Source organism: Hyla sarda, unplaced genomic scaffold (assembly GCF_029499605.1).
Source record: "Hyla sarda isolate aHylSar1 unplaced genomic scaffold, aHylSar1.hap1 scaffold_1413, whole genome shotgun sequence".
In the NCBI taxonomy this organism is placed as follows: domain Eukaryota; kingdom Metazoa; phylum Chordata; class Amphibia; order Anura; family Hylidae; genus Hyla; species Hyla sarda.
In genome coordinates this window covers 23,597-40,437 of record NW_026608043.1, presented here as the reverse complement: position 1 = coordinate 40,437, position 16,841 = coordinate 23,597, and the positions used below count along the sequence as shown (strand labels likewise).

The window sequence follows — 16,841 nt, the reverse complement described above, 5'->3', positions numbered from 1 at the left end:
AGGGGTGTGGCGCGATATTGGGGAAGGGATGAGATTTTATATTTCTTCATAAGCATTAATCTTATTTTGTCAATTAGGAACATTCAGCACCCACCCGCTATCAAGGCAGCTGCCTATCATGTCATGCCCTACCTGCACAGGTGTGCTGGCTACTCAAATGATCCAATTAAGGAGGCCATTTAGTCAGCAGCAGCAGAAGTCCTGTGCCTGGACGCTCCAACAGCGGCCAGACACAAGCAGAAGCAGCAGAAGCAGCAGCAGCACCACCTTTTGTTTTTTGGCTGCAGCAGCAGCAGCAGCAGCAGCAAGGCCCACAGGGCTGGCTAGCTGGCTAGCCAGCAAGCAGGTAGCAATGAAAGTAGGAATCTTTCTTTTTAACCCTGTAAGGGGGTGGTGCACTGTACCCGAAGATACTGCCATATCGGGTCAATGCATAGGGCGACGGAAGCAAGCTTCGAAATCGGCCCCCGTTCTCAAAAATCCATTTAATATATGGTCCCCAGATAGGGGACGTATCAGATATTAAACTGATAAGAACAGATACTACACTTGATCTTAGCCAAAAGGCCGAGAAGCGATAACCGTGAAAGGGGCGGGCCCAACAAGGTCCCCTTCATGGGCACTATCACTGCTTGCTGTCAGGGAGGCTGCCAGACAATTTTCCATGCACACTCTGGGCTGGGGGGCAGTCAACCACCAGTACACACAGCAGAACCTAAACCCATACCATTATTGCTAAGCAGCAAGACAGGGGCCCATTGCACTCCCACGGGGCCTTTTTAAATGCAATCCATAACCCGGATTTGCCAGGAACCCTTCTTACTCCTCCTACTTGCATGTGACACTGGGCTTAGGATCTGCATAGGAAACACACACACAAGCACACACCTACCTTTGTTGCCTGCAGATGCCTCCTTGGCTGTCCCCAAACGGTATCAAACCAACACCCACGGGAAGCTGTAAGCATAGAGGACATGCCTGCACCCCATTGGACTTACCTGTGTGGGTTAAATCCGGGTTATTTGACAACCTATGGCGGTGATGGTTCTGCTCAGGCAGAGCAGTGCTGATGCTCCTCATAAAGCTGTCGCTGCTGTGAAGGTTCTAGGTGACATCACAATCCCTATGGTTACATACACAACAAAGCTGGGTTGTTGTTGTTTACACTCTGCAAGGCCTGTGGAAGTGAGTGACATCATAGCACTGTAGTTCTGAGGGTTCTAGATGGATGCAACAATCTCCTGTTGCTTCTATGAAGGCCATAATAGACGACATCACCAAACAGCTCCATAGTCACATACACAGCAAAGGAGAGATGTTGTTTACACCTAGTGATGTCAGTGGTATTGAGTGACATCACAGCACAGTGCTAAGGCTCCTGGGCCTGGACACAGCAGCGGCTGCAATATCTCAACGGAGAATACGTTTATATATATGTGTGTGTGTGCGCGTATATATATATATATATATATATATATATATATATATATATATTCTCCGCCGAAATCACTTTTAAACCCATTTCCACCTTTTTTTCCCTTCTCTTCCTCTTACTTTTTTTTCACGTTTTTTTACGTTTTTCTCCTTTTCGCCTCTTTTCTGGGCGTATTATTCTTCTTTTTCTTCTTTTTTTTCGTCTAATGCATACCCCATCAGTGCAGCAATGCTTATTCAATACCGCCAGCAGATGGAGACACTGGGGGATAATTTTCTAAGGATTTATACTGATTTTTCCTGTCTGAATTTGTCGCACAGAAAGTTGCAGGCCAAATATGTGTGACATTTCTGCGACTTTAGCTTCTAGAGCATTTTTACAACATTATACATAGGTGCTGAATACATAAAAAGCGACTGTTCAGCGACAGACAAGTCGCATCGGCTGAAAGTAGGCCAGAATGTCAGTCCATGTTGGAGCAGGTTTAGATACAGTCTAAAGCATAGATCTCAAAGTCTGTGCACAGAATTTAGCAAGGGCCTCGCACCTTCTGATGCATCAGGTAGGTGCACTATAGCATAGCCTAACCCTCTGTACTTTGGTCTATATTGATGCGGGACATAGACAGCCAGCTGATGACCAATCCATTAGTGCAATGGATGGCTGGAAGCATTTGTCTTTGCCTTTGCAATACCACAGAAGCAATGCATGGTCAATGTACAGCAATGACACACCTGTGTGAACAGCCAGGAGACCCCCCCATGTTATGTTACATAGTTACATAGTTAGTACGGTCGAAAAAAGACATATGTCCATCAAGTTCAACCAGGGAATTAAGGGGTAGGGGTGTGGCGCGATATTGGGGAAGGGATGAGATTTTATATTTCTTCATAAGCATTAATCTTATTTTGTCAATTAGGAACATTCAGCACCCACCCGCTATCAAGGCAGCTGCCTATCATGTCATGCCCTACCTGCACAGGTGTGCTGGCTACTCAAATGATCCAATTAAGGAGGCCATTTAGTCAGCAGCAGCAGAAGTCCTGTGCCTGGACGCTCCAACAGCGGCCAGACACAAGCAGAAGCAGCAGCAGCACCACCTTTTGTTTTTTGGCTGCAGCAGCAGCAGCAGCAGCAAGGCCCACAGGGCTGGCTAGCTGGCTAGCCAGCAAGCAGGTAGCAATGAAAGTAGGAATCTTTCTTTTTAACCCTGTAAGGGGGTGGTGCACTGTACCCGAAGATACTGCCATATCGGGTCAATGCATAGGGCGACGGAAGCAAGCTTCGAAATCGGCCCCCGTTCTCAAAAATCCATTTAATATATGGTCCCCAGATAGGGGACGTATCAGATATTAAACTGATAAGAACAGATACTACACTTGATCTTAGCCAAAAGGCCGAGAAGCGATAACCGTGAAAGGGGCGGGCCCAACAAGGTCCCCTTCATGGGCACTATCACTGCTTGCTGTCAGGGAGGCTGCCAGACAATTTTCCATGCACACTCTGGGCTGGGGGGCAGTCAACCACCAGTACACACAGCAGAACCTAAACCCATACCATTATTGCTAAGCAGCAAGACAGGGGCCCATTGCACTCCCACGGGGCCTTTTTAAATGCAATCCATAACCCGGATTTGCCAGGAACCCTTCTTACTCCTCCTACTTGCATGTGACACTGGGCTTAGGATCTGCATAGGAAACACACACACAAGCACACACCTACCTTTGTTGCCTGCAGATGCCTCCTTGGCTGTCCCCAAACGGTATCAAACCAACACCCACGGGAAGCTGTAAGCATAGAGGACATGCCTGCACCCCATTGGACTTACCTGTGTGGGTTAAATCCGGGTTATTTGACAACCTATGGCGGTGATGGTTCTGCTCAGGCAGAGCAGTGCTGATGCTCCTCATAAAGCTGTCGCTGCTGTGAAGGTTCTAGGTGACATCACAATCCCTATGGTTACATACACAACAAAGCTGGGTTGTTGTTGTTTACACTCTGCAAGGCCTGTGGAAGTGAGTGACATCATAGCACTGTAGTTCTGAGGGTTCTAGATGGATGCAACAATCTCCTGTTGCTTCTATGAAGGCCATAATAGACGACATCACCAAACAGCTCCATAGTCACATACACAGCAAAGGAGAGATGTTGTTTACACCTAGTGATGTCAGTGGTATTGAGTGACATCACAGCACAGTGCTAAGGCTCCTGGGCCTGGACACAGCAGCGGCTGCAATATCTCAACGGAGAATACGTTTATATATATGTGTGTGTGTGCGCGTATATATATATATATATATATATATATATATATATATATATATATTTCTCCGCCGAAATCACTTTTAAACCCATTTCCACCTTTTTTTCCCTTCTCTTCCTCTTACTTTTTTTTCACGTTTTTTTACGTTTTTCTCCTTTTCGCCTCTTTTCTGGGCGTATTATTCTTCTTTTTCTTCTTTTTTTTCGTCTAATGCATACCCCATCAGTGCAGCAATGCTTATTCAATACCGCCAGCAGATGGAGACACTGGGGGATAATTTTCTAAGGATTTATACTGATTTTTCCTGTCTGAATTTGTCGCACAGAAAGTTGCAGGCCAAATATGTGTGACATTTCTGCGACTTTAGCTTCTAGAGCATTTTTACAACATTATACATAGGTGCTGAATACATAAAAAGCGACTGTTCAGCGACAGACAAGTCGCATCGGCTGAAAGTAGGCCAGAATGTCAGTCCATGTTGGAGCAGGTTTAGATACAGTCTAAAGCATAGATCTCAAAGTCTGTGCACAGAATTTAGCAAGGGCCTCGCACCTTCTGATGCATCAGGTAGGTGCACTATAGCATAGCCTAACCCTCTGTACTTTGGTCTATATTGATGCGGGACATAGACAGCCAGCTGATGACCAATCCATTAGTGCAATGGATGGCTGGAAGCATTTGTCTTTGCCTTTGCAATACCACAGAAGCAATGCATGGTCAATGTACAGCAATGACACACCTGTGTGAACAGCCAGGAGACCCCCCCATGTTATGTTACATAGTTACATAGTTAGTACGGTCGAAAAAAGACATATGTCCATCAAGTTCAACCAGGGAATTAAGGGGTAGGGGTGTGGCGCGATATTGGGGAAGGGATGAGATTTTATATTTCTTCATAAGCATTAATCTTATTTTGTCAATTAGGAACATTCAGCACCCACCCGCTATCAAGGCAGCTGCCTATCATGTCATGCCCTACCTGCACAGGTGTGCTGGCTACTCAAATGATCCAATTAAGGAGGCCATTTAGTCAGCAGCAGCAGAAGTCCTGTGCCTGGACGCTCCAACAGCGGCCAGACACAAGCAGAAGCAGCAGAAGCAGCAGCAGCACCACCTTTTGTTTTTTGGCTGCAGCAGCAGCAGCAGCAGCAGCAAGGCCCACAGGGCTGGCTAGCTGGCTAGCCAGCAAGCAGGTAGCAATGAAAGTAGGAATCTTTCTTTTTAACCCTGTAAGGGGGTGGTGCACTGTACCCGAAGATACTGCCATATCGGGTCAATGCATAGGGCGACGGAAGCAAGCTTCGAAATCGGCCCCCGTTCTCAAAAATCCATTTAATATATGGTCCCCAGATAGGGGACGTATCAGATATTAAACTGATAAGAACAGATACTACACTTGATCTTAGCCAAAAGGCCGAGAAGCGATAACCGTGAAAGGGGCGGGCCCAACAAGGTCCCCTTCATGGGCACTATCACTGCTTGCTGTCAGGGAGGCTGCCAGACAATTTTCCATGCACACTCTGGGCTGGGGGGCAGTCAACCACCAGTACACACAGCAGAACCTAAACCCATACCATTATTGCTAAGCAGCAAGACAGGGGCCCATTGCACTCCCACGGGGCCTTTTTAAATGCAATCCATAACCCGGATTTGCCAGGAACCCTTCTTACTCCTCCTACTTGCATGTGACACTGGGCTTAGGATCTGCATAGGAAACACACACACAAGCACACACCTACCTTTGTTGCCTGCAGATGCCTCCTTGGCTGTCCCCAAACGGTATCAAACCAACACCCACGGGAAGCTGTAAGCATAGAGGACATGCCTGCACCCCATTGGACTTACCTGTGTGGGTTAAATCCGGGTTATTTGACAACCTATGGCGGTGATGGTTCTGCTCAGGCAGAGCAGTGCTGATGCTCCTCATAAAGCTGTCGCTGCTGTGAAGGTTCTAGGTGACATCACAATCCCTATGGTTACATACACAACAAAGCTGGGTTGTTGTTGTTTACACTCTGCAAGGCCTGTGGAAGTGAGTGACATCATAGCACTGTAGTTCTGAGGGTTCTAGATGGATGCAACAATCTCCTGTTGCTTCTATGAAGGCCATAATAGACGACATCACCAAACAGCTCCATAGTCACATACACAGCAAAGGAGAGATGTTGTTTACACCTAGTGATGTCAGTGGTATTGAGTGACATCACAGCACAGTGCTAAGGCTCCTGGGCCTGGACACAGCAGCGGCTGCAATATCTCAACGGAGAATACGTTTATATATATGTGTGTGTGTGCGCGTATATATATATATATATATATATATATATATATATATATATATATATTTCTCCGCCGAAATCACTTTTAAACCCATTTCCACCTTTTTTTCCCTTCTCTTCCTCTTACTTTTTTTTCACGTTTTTTTACGTTTTTCTCCTTTTCGCCTCTTTTCTGGGCGTATTATTCTTCTTTTTCTTCTTTTTTTTCGTCTAATGCATACCCCATCAGTGCAGCAATGCTTATTCAATACCGCCAGCAGATGGAGACACTGGGGGATAATTTTCTAAGGATTTATACTGATTTTTCCTGTCTGAATTTGTCGCACAGAAAGTTGCAGGCCAAATATGTGTGACATTTCTGCGACTTTAGCTTCTAGAGCATTTTTACAACATTATACATAGGTGCTGAATACATAAAAAGCGACTGTTCAGCGACAGACAAGTCGCATCGGCTGAAAGTAGGCCAGAATGTCAGTCCATGTTGGAGCAGGTTTAGATACAGTCTAAAGCATAGATCTCAAAGTCTGTGCACAGAATTTAGCAAGGGCCTCGCACCTTCTGATGCATCAGGTAGGTGCACTATAGCATAGCCTAACCCTCTGTACTTTGGTCTATATTGATGCGGGACATAGACAGCCAGCTGATGACCAATCCATTAGTGCAATGGATGGCTGGAAGCATTTGTCTTTGCCTTTGCAATACCACAGAAGCAATGCATGGTCAATGTACAGCAATGACACACCTGTGTGAACAGCCAGGAGACCCCCCCATGTTATGTTACATAGTTACATAGTTAGTACGGTCGAAAAAAGACATATGTCCATCAAGTTCAACCAGGGAATTAAGGGGTAGGGGTGTGGCGCGATATTGGGGAAGGGATGAGATTTTATATTTCTTCATAAGCATTAATCTTATTTTGTCAATTAGGAACATTCAGCACCCACCCGCTATCAAGGCAGCTGCCTATCATGTCATGCCCTACCTGCACAGGTGTGCTGGCTACTCAAATGATCCAATTAAGGAGGCCATTTAGTCAGCAGCAGCAGAAGTCCTGTGCCTGGACGCTCCAACAGCGGCCAGACACAAGCAGAAGCAGCAGCAGCACCACCTTTTGTTTTTTGGCTGCAGCAGCAGCAGCAGCAGCAGCAAGGCCCACAGGGCTGGCTAGCTGGCTAGCCAGCAAGCAGGTAGCAATGAAAGTAGGAATCTTTCTTTTTAACCCTGTAAGGGGGTGGTGCACTGTACCCGAAGATACTGCCATATCGGGTCAATGCATAGGGCGACGGAAGCAAGCTTCGAAATCGGCCCCCGTTCTCAAAAATCCATTTAATATATGGTCCCCAGATAGGGGACGTATCAGATATTAAACTGATAAGAACAGATAAGGTTTCAACAAAATTTTATTGAATAAATAAGAAACCATACAAAATTTAAAATGCAAAATAATAAAAGGTTCACAAAAGTTTTAAAATACAAATAATAAAACCAGTAATAAAAGGAGAAAAAATAAAAATGGCAGGATAAAACATTATACAAATGTCATAAAAACTGATTATATTGTTATTTCGTTCCATAGAGGCAGACACCACATGGATGCTGCCTCGCTGGCCCCCAACTGTTTCTTGTCTCTTAGGTAATAGATGTACATCTCACTCAGGGCCAGCTTTATACAGTTTTTAACATCAATAAAATCATGTTTAAAAAGTAAGATGTTCCTAACTTTCCAGATGGCATTCTTAAAACAATTAATAATCATCCAGCAGATCATCTGCTGTTTAAAATTGGGGCAGTTAAAAAGACCGTAAAAGACACATTCGTGATTAAAATCTTTTAGGCCGCAGGCCCACTTCAAAAGTGGGCCTACCTTCCTCCAAAGCTCCCGTGCAAAAGGGCAGTTCCAAAATATGTGCAGCACCGTTTCGTCCACTCCGCAGCCATCTCTCGGGCACTTGGCTCTCGCCACCAGTCCTCGCCTGTGCTGGAACTCACGAGTAGGGAGGCACTGGTGGACGATTGCCCAGGCAAGATCCCTGTGTACATTCGCCAGAAACTTCCCGTACACGTTCCGCCATACCTTTTTGGATCTTGCCTGTGTGAAATTGGACACTGCCAGGGTAACCTCACTCCGCCTGAGGACCTTTGATACCTTTCTCTGGTCCCCCAGTATGTCAGGCTCCAAATCTTGGAGACCTAGGAGCCTGACTGTCTTTTCCAACACCACATAATGTTTTGGGGGACACAGAAGCACCGGAGCGTTCAGAGGGATGCGCAACCATCTTTTAAAAACCATGCCCGCAGCGTACCTTAAAAAGCAGCTAAAAATGCCATCGGATTTAATAATTTTAAAACAGAAACAGAAATACTTTATGTAAAAGAAAGTAAAAAGGTTAGGAACATCTTTCCCGCCATTATCTTTACTTTTGTACATAAAATCACGCTTTAATTTCTCCATTTTTGAACCCCATAAAAAAGAAAAAACAATTCTAGTTACTTTTTTAATGTATAAAATAGATGGAGGAAATACCATGGCAATGTATAGCATAATAGGGAGTAAAACCATCTTTATTATTAAAATCTTCCCCTCCATGGTAAGGTTTCTAAGATTCCACATTAAAATCTTCTTCTCCATCTTAGCTATAGCTGAATCCCAGTTAGGGCTCCCATCATTGACCTGGTTAAAAACAATACCTAAAACTTTAATTTGATCCTGTTGCATTGTGACTCCTGGGGTGATGGATAAATCCCAGGAGCCAATATAAAAACAGTCACATTTATCTGTGTTTAGCTTAAAACCAGAGACCTCGCAGAAATAGCTGGTGTTCCTCAATGCCCCCCTCATGGATGGAGAGTCCGGGCACAGTATGGTGACATCATCCATGTACCCCAACACCTTTAGATGGGTCCCTCCTCCACCAGGTATCGGTACGCCTCTTACTACCCGGTCTTTTCTGAGGAGGGCCATCAGTGGTTCGATTGCGCAAATAAAAAGGAGTGGGGACAGGGGGCAGCCCTGTTTGACACCTGATAAAAGAGGAACACCGCTGGTTAAAAAGCCATTAACAGAGACTTGACTAAAACAGGATCGGTATAAAAGCATGATTCGGCTTAAAATCGTTTCAGGCACTGCCATCTTTTTAAGAACTAAAAACAGGTATTCATGGGAGACCCTATCAAAGGCTTTTTCAAAGTCTAAGGATAAAATTGCTACAGTTTGATTTCTATCCTTAAAATACCATAAAACATCTCTTAAAATATTTAGGGATTCAGCTATAGACCTTCCAGGTACCCCACAAACCTGATTTGGGTGAATTAATTTATGAATAAAAGGTTTAAAACGGACAGCTAATAACTTGGCTAAAACTTTATAATCGACATTTAAAAGTGTGATGGGGCGCCAATTTTTTAGCATATCCTTTTCACCCTTTTTAAAAAGTAATGATACAATCCCCCTCCTCCAGGAAGGGGGAAGTTCATTAACAATAAAAGTTTCTTTATACAATAAAACCATATCATCCTTTAAAATATCCCAAAAAGCTAAATAAAATTCGATGGGTAAACCATCTTCCCCAGGGGCCTTCCCACTAGAAAAACTTTTAAAAACAAATAAAAGTTCATCTAAGTTAAGATCACGGGATAAAACCTCCTGGTCTAAAACATCTAGCTTAAAATCAAGGGAATTAAGAACATGTTGTAAAAAGGATGGATTAAGATCTTTCTTATTAAAAAGAAGCTGGTAGAAGTTAAAAACTGCATCTAACATGCCTTTTGGAGTGGATTCACCCTCAAGGTTTTGGATGATATCCCTCCTATTCATCACTTTTTTAAAAAAGAAACGGGAACATTTCTCGCCCTCCTCCAGGTGCTGCACATGTGAGTTAAAAATGATTTGTTTCCCTTTCTTTTCTATGGCATGTTTTATTTCAGTTTTAAGGTTTAAAATATCATTTTCTACATCCATACCAGCTTCTTTCAATTTAAAAAGTACATTTAAACGCATGTTAAGAACATAAAACCACTGTTTTTCCATTTTTGCCTTCTTCTTACCTGCTTTGATAAAAAAAAATCTGATTTTAGATTTGGTGCCCTCCCACCAGTGCAGCATAGGCTCGTGGGGTTTTCTTTGTGATTGCCAGCATTGGTAGGTCCGCACAAACTCCTCTTTTATCTCAGGGTCCTCTAGGAGTGTGGTGTTTAATCTCCAGAGGCCCCTTTTTGCTTTTTGCTCCCCCTCTAGCTCCAGGCCCACCAAGAGGAGCTTATGATCAGAGAAGATATTCTGCTCGAGCGTGCATTTCAGGGGTTTAAAAGCTCTAGAGGAAAAAATAAAATCGATTCTGGAGCTCACTCTTCCATTGGACCATGTGGCGCCTGGGTCCTCCGGCAAGAGATCCTTCCAGCAATCTTTCAAATTAAAATCATCAATAAAATTTTTAAGCAGGTAAGAAGTGCGGTCTTTACGATTAATATCCCCACCCTGCCGGTGTTCCCCATCACGTATGCAGTTAAAATCACCTCCCACCAGCAGGGGGGAAGACCCAACACAAAACAGTGGTAAAATTTCAAATAGTTCTGCCCGCTCCTGTTTATCAGGAGGGGCATACACATTTAAAACACGAATTAAAAGTCCATTAAAATATAGATGAATTAAAAGAGCTCTGCCAGGCACAATCTCAGTTACTGTATGAATAGAAAAGGACTGGCCTCGGCAGAGCAGCCCAACACCCACAGAACGACAGTCATTTGCACCGGACCATATGGATGGGCCCAGCTTCCAGTCTTCTTTTAAGTCTTTATAGTCCATTTTACTAGGGATTCCACATTCTTGTAGCAGGCAAAGGTCAAAGTCACATGTCTCTAGATAAGAAAATAAAGCAGCCCTGCGATCAGGGCTCTTTAAGGACCTCACATTGAGTGAGGCAATTTTTACAGGGATAGGCATAGTTTATGGAGAGTCCGTGCTTGGAGAATCAAAGTCAATAATAAGCTGCGTACCGTCATCCCCCGCCTGCGGGGTCATCAGCTCCTTGATGTTCTGAGGGTCGGAGCTTGAGATCGATGATGCCCCGACCCTGAGCTCGCTCTCGTCCGAACTACGGCACGCCGCTTTCCTTTGAATGTCTTCCTCTTCTTCTTCTCTTTGTCTTTTAAATGTCACACTGCTGTCCATATCCTCTGTGTTGCTCTCACTCGATGTAATCTCTGGCCCCCGGCTGATGGATCTGCGTCTTCTTTCATCATTTGACGACTGGAACTGCTGCACAGGGGCCTGTGAGGCCTCTTTTCCGGAACCTTTGCCGCTACCTTGGGAAGTTTTCATCGCTTGTTCCCCAGCAAGCGTTGCTGAGGACTGTTGCTCCAACTTCCCCATCGATCGACGATGGCCAGTTTTACCCACCGGGTCCACTGCTGGCGGGGCAGCAAACCCTGGTTTGGCGCCACTTGTCTTCTTGGCCCTGTCCTGTATAGGCGGAGTAACAGGACCGGGCTCAGACCTGGCCACCTGGCTCCCCTTCCGGCGGGCTTTCACCGGGGCCTCTTCGTCCGGAGCAGGGCGACCCTGGGCCAAGCCAGTACCTGGCTTATGCTGCAATTTTGGGTCCACTTTTGCCCCCACCGAGGCCCGTCGGCTGCCACCCGCCACAGGTGAGCCCCCTTCAGAAGTTTCGGCGGGCTCTTGAGCCAGGTAGGAAGTCGATCGACGTCTTTCAATTTCCCGGGCAGTAAACTCGATCACCCGCCCGGGCTTCGTGGAATCCCCATGGCCTCCCCCTAGCACTACCACCGGTGGGCCCCCCGATGGAGCACCAGAGGTCTTGGGCCTGGACCCATCAGTACCTCCCATCTGGGGTTTGGGCATCTTAAAAAAGGACGTCTTTTGTCCTGTCCCCTCTTTGGGTGGGCCCAGCCTTGACCCACCCATCGTAGTTTTTGCTTTATGGGGACAGGAATTAAAATCGTGATTTTCCTCTCCGCAGAGGTTGCACCTTATCGTATGGCTACATCTTGAGGCTATGTGACCTTCTTGGCCACACCTATTGCAGCGAATCACACGCTCCGCGCCGCAGGTCTCCTGGGTGTGGCCAAACCTCAAGCAATTTCGGCAATACATAGGCATTTGAGGATAGAACAGGAAGCCCCGAACTCTCCCGATGGCAAAATTTGGGGGCGGATGGCAAAGACCCCCAATACCACCGGGATCCTTACGGAGCTTGACCCAGAACTTCCTCTTGCCGTTCCAGAACCGCACGGAGTTCAAGATTTTGTTTGCGAATCGCACCTCTTCGCAGTATCGCCGAAGAAAAGTGGCTATATCCTCCGTGGTCACATGAGGGCTGTGCATAGCCACCACCAACGGTATATGTTCCTCACCATAGAGGAACTGGAACGAAAGACCGTCGAGTCGATCGTCCCTCTGGTCCGCACCAGACAAGGTTGCATAGATGTTATCGCAACACGCCGTGGCCGTGAAGGTGACGGTATACAGGCCACGGCTTTCCTGGTCATTTAGACACAGGATGTCCTCCCTATTGAGGCGGAAGTAGTCAAGAAGAATCACCTCCGCAATGAAGCGGAGGTTCTTCAACTGACGATGGCTCTCCGACACCTCTATGCGGATGGTATTTCGCATCGACATTTCCCCAGAGGGGAAAGCCCAGGAGAACGGCATCTTCCACACCCAGGGACTAAGCCCCTTCCCCAATAGCAGCAGGGGCTCGGAATCCCGCTATAAAAGCGGAACCCTTACCCAAGGCAGAGGTCGGGGGTACCCTAGGTGCTTCCGAAGCTACAGGTAACGCTCAACGTACCGAAAATGCCTTCTGAGACACAAGGTCCCAGAGACAGGGGGATCGCAACCCGTTGTCCGTGGACTAAGCCCGCTCCCCAATAGCAGCAAGGGGGTGAAGTCCCTCCGTAAGGAGAGACAATCCCCCAAGGCCGAGAAGCGGGGTACCACAGACACCTTCCGACCAGACCAAATGCAGATACTACACTTGATCTTAGCCAAAAGGCCGAGAAGCGATAACCGTGAAAGGGGCGGGCCCAACAAGGTCCCCTTCATGGGCACTATCACTGCTTGCTGTCAGGGAGGCTGCCAGACAATTTTCCATGCACACTCTGGGCTGGGGGGCAGTCAACCACCAGTACACACAGCAGAACCTAAACCCATACCATTATTGCTAAGCAGCAAGACAGGGGCCCATTGCACTCCCACGGGGCCTTTTTAAATGCAATCCATAACCCGGATTTGCCAGGAACCCTTCTTACTCCTCCTACTTGCATGTGACACTGGGCTTAGGATCTGCATAGGAAACACACACACAAGCACACACCTACCTTTGTTGCCTGCAGATGCCTCCTTGGCTGTCCCCAAACGGTATCAAACCAACACCCACGGGAAGCTGTAAGCATAGAGGACATGCCTGCACCCCATTGGACTTACCTGTGTGGGTTAAATCCGGGTTATTTGACAACCTATGGCGGTGATGGTTCTGCTCAGGCAGAGCAGTGCTGATGCTCCTCATAAAGCTGTCGCTGCTGTGAAGGTTCTAGGTGACATCACAATCCCTATGGTTACATACACAACAAAGCTGGGTTGTTGTTGTTTACACTCTGCAAGGCCTGTGGAAGTGAGTGACATCATAGCACTGTAGTTCTGAGGGTTCTAGATGGATGCAACAATCTCCTGTTGCTTCTATGAAGGCCATAATAGACGACATCACCAAACAGCTCCATAGTCACATACACAGCAAAGGAGAGATGTTGTTTACACCTAGTGATGTCAGTGGTATTGAGTGACATCACAGCACAGTGCTAAGGCTCCTGGGCCTGGACACAATATCTCAACGGAGAATACGTTTATATATATGTGTGTGTGTGCGCGTATATATATATATATATATATATATATATATATATATATATATATATTTCTCCGCCGAAATCACTTTTAAACCCATTTCCACCTTTTTTTCCCTTCTCTTCCTCTTACTTTTTTTTCACGTTTTTTTACGTTTTTCTCCTTTTCGCCTCTTTTCTGGGCGTATTATTCTTCTTTTTCTTCTTTTTTTTCGTCTAATGCATACCCCATCAGTGCAGCAATGCTTATTCAATACCGCCAGCAGATGGAGACACTGGGGGATAATTTTCTAAGGATTTATACTGATTTTTCCTGTCTGAATTTGTCGCACAGAAAGTTGCAGGCCAAATATGTGTGACATTTCTGCGACTTTAGCTTCTAGAGCATTTTTACAACATTATACATAGGTGCTGAATACATAAAAAGCGACTGTTCAGCGACAGACAAGTCGCATCGGCTGAAAGTAGGCCAGAATGTCAGTCCATGTTGGAGCAGGTTTAGATACAGTCTAAAGCATAGATCTCAAAGTCTGTGCACAGAATTTAGCAAGGGCCTCGCACCTTCTGATGCATCAGGTAGGTGCACTATAGCATAGCCTAACCCTCTGTACTTTGGTCTATATTGATGCGGGACATAGACAGCCAGCTGATGACCAATCCATTAGTGCAATGGATGGCTGGAAGCATTTGTCTTTGCCTTTGCAATACCACAGAAGCAATGCATGGTCAATGTACAGCAATGACACACCTGTGTGAACAGCCAGGAGACCCCCCCATGTTATGTTACATAGTTACATAGTTAGTACGGTCGAAAAAAGACATATGTCCATCAAGTTCAACCAGGGAATTAAGGGGTAGGGGTGTGGCGCGATATTGGGGAAGGGATGAGATTTTATATTTCTTCATAAGCATTAATCTTATTTTGTCAATTAGGAACATTCAGCACCCACCCGCTATCAAGGCAGCTGCCTATCATGTCATGCCCTACCTGCACAGGTGTGCTGGCTACTCAAATGATCCAATTAAGGAGGCCATTTAGTCAGCAGCAGCAGAAGTCCTGTGCCTGGACGCTCCAACAGCGGCCAGACACAAGCAGAAGCAGCAGAAGCAGCAGCAGCACCACCTTTTGTTTTTTGGCTGCAGCAGCAGCAGCAGCAGCAGCAAGGCCCACAGGGCTGGCTAGCTGGCTAGCCAGCAAGCAGGTAGCAATGAAAGTAGGAATCTTTCTTTTTAACCCTGTAAGGGGGTGGTGCACTGTACCCGAAGATACTGCCATATCGGGTCAATGCATAGGGCGACGGAAGCAAGCTTCGAAATCGGCCCCCGTTCTCAAAAATCCATTTAATATATGGTCCCCAGATAGGGGACGTATCAGATATTAAACTGATAAGAACAGATACTACACTTGATCTTAGCCAAAAGGCCGAGAAGCGATAACCGTGAAAGGGGCGGGCCCAACAAGGTCCCCTTCATGGGCACTATCACTGCTTGCTGTCAGGGAGGCTGCCAGACAATTTTCCATGCACACTCTGGGCTGGGGGGCAGTCAACCACCAGTACACACAGCAGAACCTAAACCCATACCATTATTGCTAAGCAGCAAGACAGGGGCCCATTGCACTCCCACGGGGCCTTTTTAAATGCAATCCATAACCCGGATTTGCCAGGAACCCTTCTTACTCCTCCTACTTGCATGTGACACTGGGCTTAGGATCTGCATAGGAAACACACACACAAGCACACACCTACCTTTGTTGCCTGCAGATGCCTCCTTGGCTGTCCCCAAACGGTATCAAACCAACACCCACGGGAAGCTGTAAGCATAGAGGACATGCCTGCACCCCATTGGACTTACCTGTGTGGGTTAAATCCGGGTTATTTGACAACCTATGGCGGTGATGGTTCTGCTCAGGCAGAGCAGTGCTGATGCTCCTCATAAAGCTGTCGCTGCTGTGAAGGTTCTAGGTGACATCACAATCCCTATGGTTACATACACAACAACTGGGTTGTTGTTGTTTACACTCTGCAAGGCCTGTGGAAGTGAGTGACATCATAGCACTGTAGTTCTGAGGGTTCTAGATGGATGCAACAATCTCCTGTTGCTTCTATGAAGGCCATAATAGACGACATCACCAAACAGCTCCATAGTCACATACACAGCAAAGGAGAGATGTTGTTTACACCTAGTGATGTCAGTGGTATTGAGTGACATCACAGCACAGTGCTAAGGCTCCTGGGCCTGGACACAGCAGCGGCTGCAATATCTCAACGGAGAATACGTTTATATATATGTGTGTGTGTGCGCGTATATATATATATATATATATATATATATATATATATATATATATTTCTCCGCCGAAATCACTTTTAAACCCATTTCCACCTTTTTTTCCCTTCTCTTCCTCTTACTTTTTTTTCACGTTTTTTTACGTTTTTCTCCTTTTCGCCTCTTTTCTGGGCGTATTATTCTTCTTTTTCTTCTTTTTTTTCGTCTAATGCATACCCCATCAGTGCAGCAATGCTTATTCAATACCGCCAGCAGATGGAGACACTGGGGGATAATTTTCTAAGGATTTATACTGATTTTTCCTGTCTGAATTTGTCGCACAGAAAGTTGCAGGCCAAATATGTGTGACATTTCTGCGACTTTAGCTTCTAGAGCATTTTTACAACATTATACATAGGTGCTGAATACATAAAAAGCGACTGTTCAGCGACAGACAAGTCGCATCGGCTGAAAGTAGGCCAGAATGTCAGTCCATGTTGGAGCAGGTTTAGATACAGTCTAAAGCATAGATCTCAAAGTCTGTGCACAGAATTTAGCAAGGGCCTCGCACCTTCTGATGCATCAGGTAGGTGCACTATAGCATAGCCTAACCCTCTGTACTTTGGTCTATATTGATGCGGGACATAGACAGCCAGCTGATGACCAATCCATTAGTGCAATGGATGGCTGGAAGCATTTGTCTTTGCCTTTGCAATACCACAGAAGCAATGCATGGTCA

General features: G+C 45.9%; 5 non-coding genes and 1 pseudogene across 5 annotated transcripts; all 6 read right to left on the bottom strand.

Moving 5' to 3' along the window:
• Positions 1-388: 388 nt before the first annotated feature.
• On the bottom strand, positions 389-579 carry LOC130306960 (U2 spliceosomal RNA). The gene has a single exon (XR_008856234.1). It is a non-coding gene; the product is annotated as a U2 spliceosomal RNA (small nuclear RNA).
• A 2,074-nt stretch (positions 580-2,653) lies between these two features.
• LOC130306958 (U2 spliceosomal RNA) lies at positions 2,654-2,844 on the bottom strand. The gene has a single exon (XR_008856232.1). It is a non-coding gene; the product is annotated as a U2 spliceosomal RNA (small nuclear RNA).
• Positions 2,845-4,933: 2,089 nt separating this feature from the next.
• On the bottom strand, positions 4,934-5,124 carry LOC130306957 (U2 spliceosomal RNA). The gene has a single exon (XR_008856231.1). It is a non-coding gene; the product is annotated as a U2 spliceosomal RNA (small nuclear RNA).
• A 2,082-nt stretch (positions 5,125-7,206) lies between these two features.
• LOC130306980 (U2 spliceosomal RNA) lies at positions 7,207-7,392 on the bottom strand. The gene has a single exon (XR_008856253.1). It is a non-coding gene; the product is annotated as a U2 spliceosomal RNA (small nuclear RNA).
• Positions 7,393-12,781: 5,389 nt separating this feature from the next.
• LOC130306985 (U2 spliceosomal RNA) lies at positions 12,782-12,999 on the bottom strand (annotated as a pseudogene).
• A 2,079-nt stretch (positions 13,000-15,078) lies between these two features.
• LOC130306956 (U2 spliceosomal RNA) lies at positions 15,079-15,269 on the bottom strand. Its single transcript, XR_008856230.1, has one exon. It is a non-coding gene; the product is annotated as a U2 spliceosomal RNA (small nuclear RNA).
• Between the last annotated feature and the right edge of the window lie 1,572 nt (positions 15,270-16,841).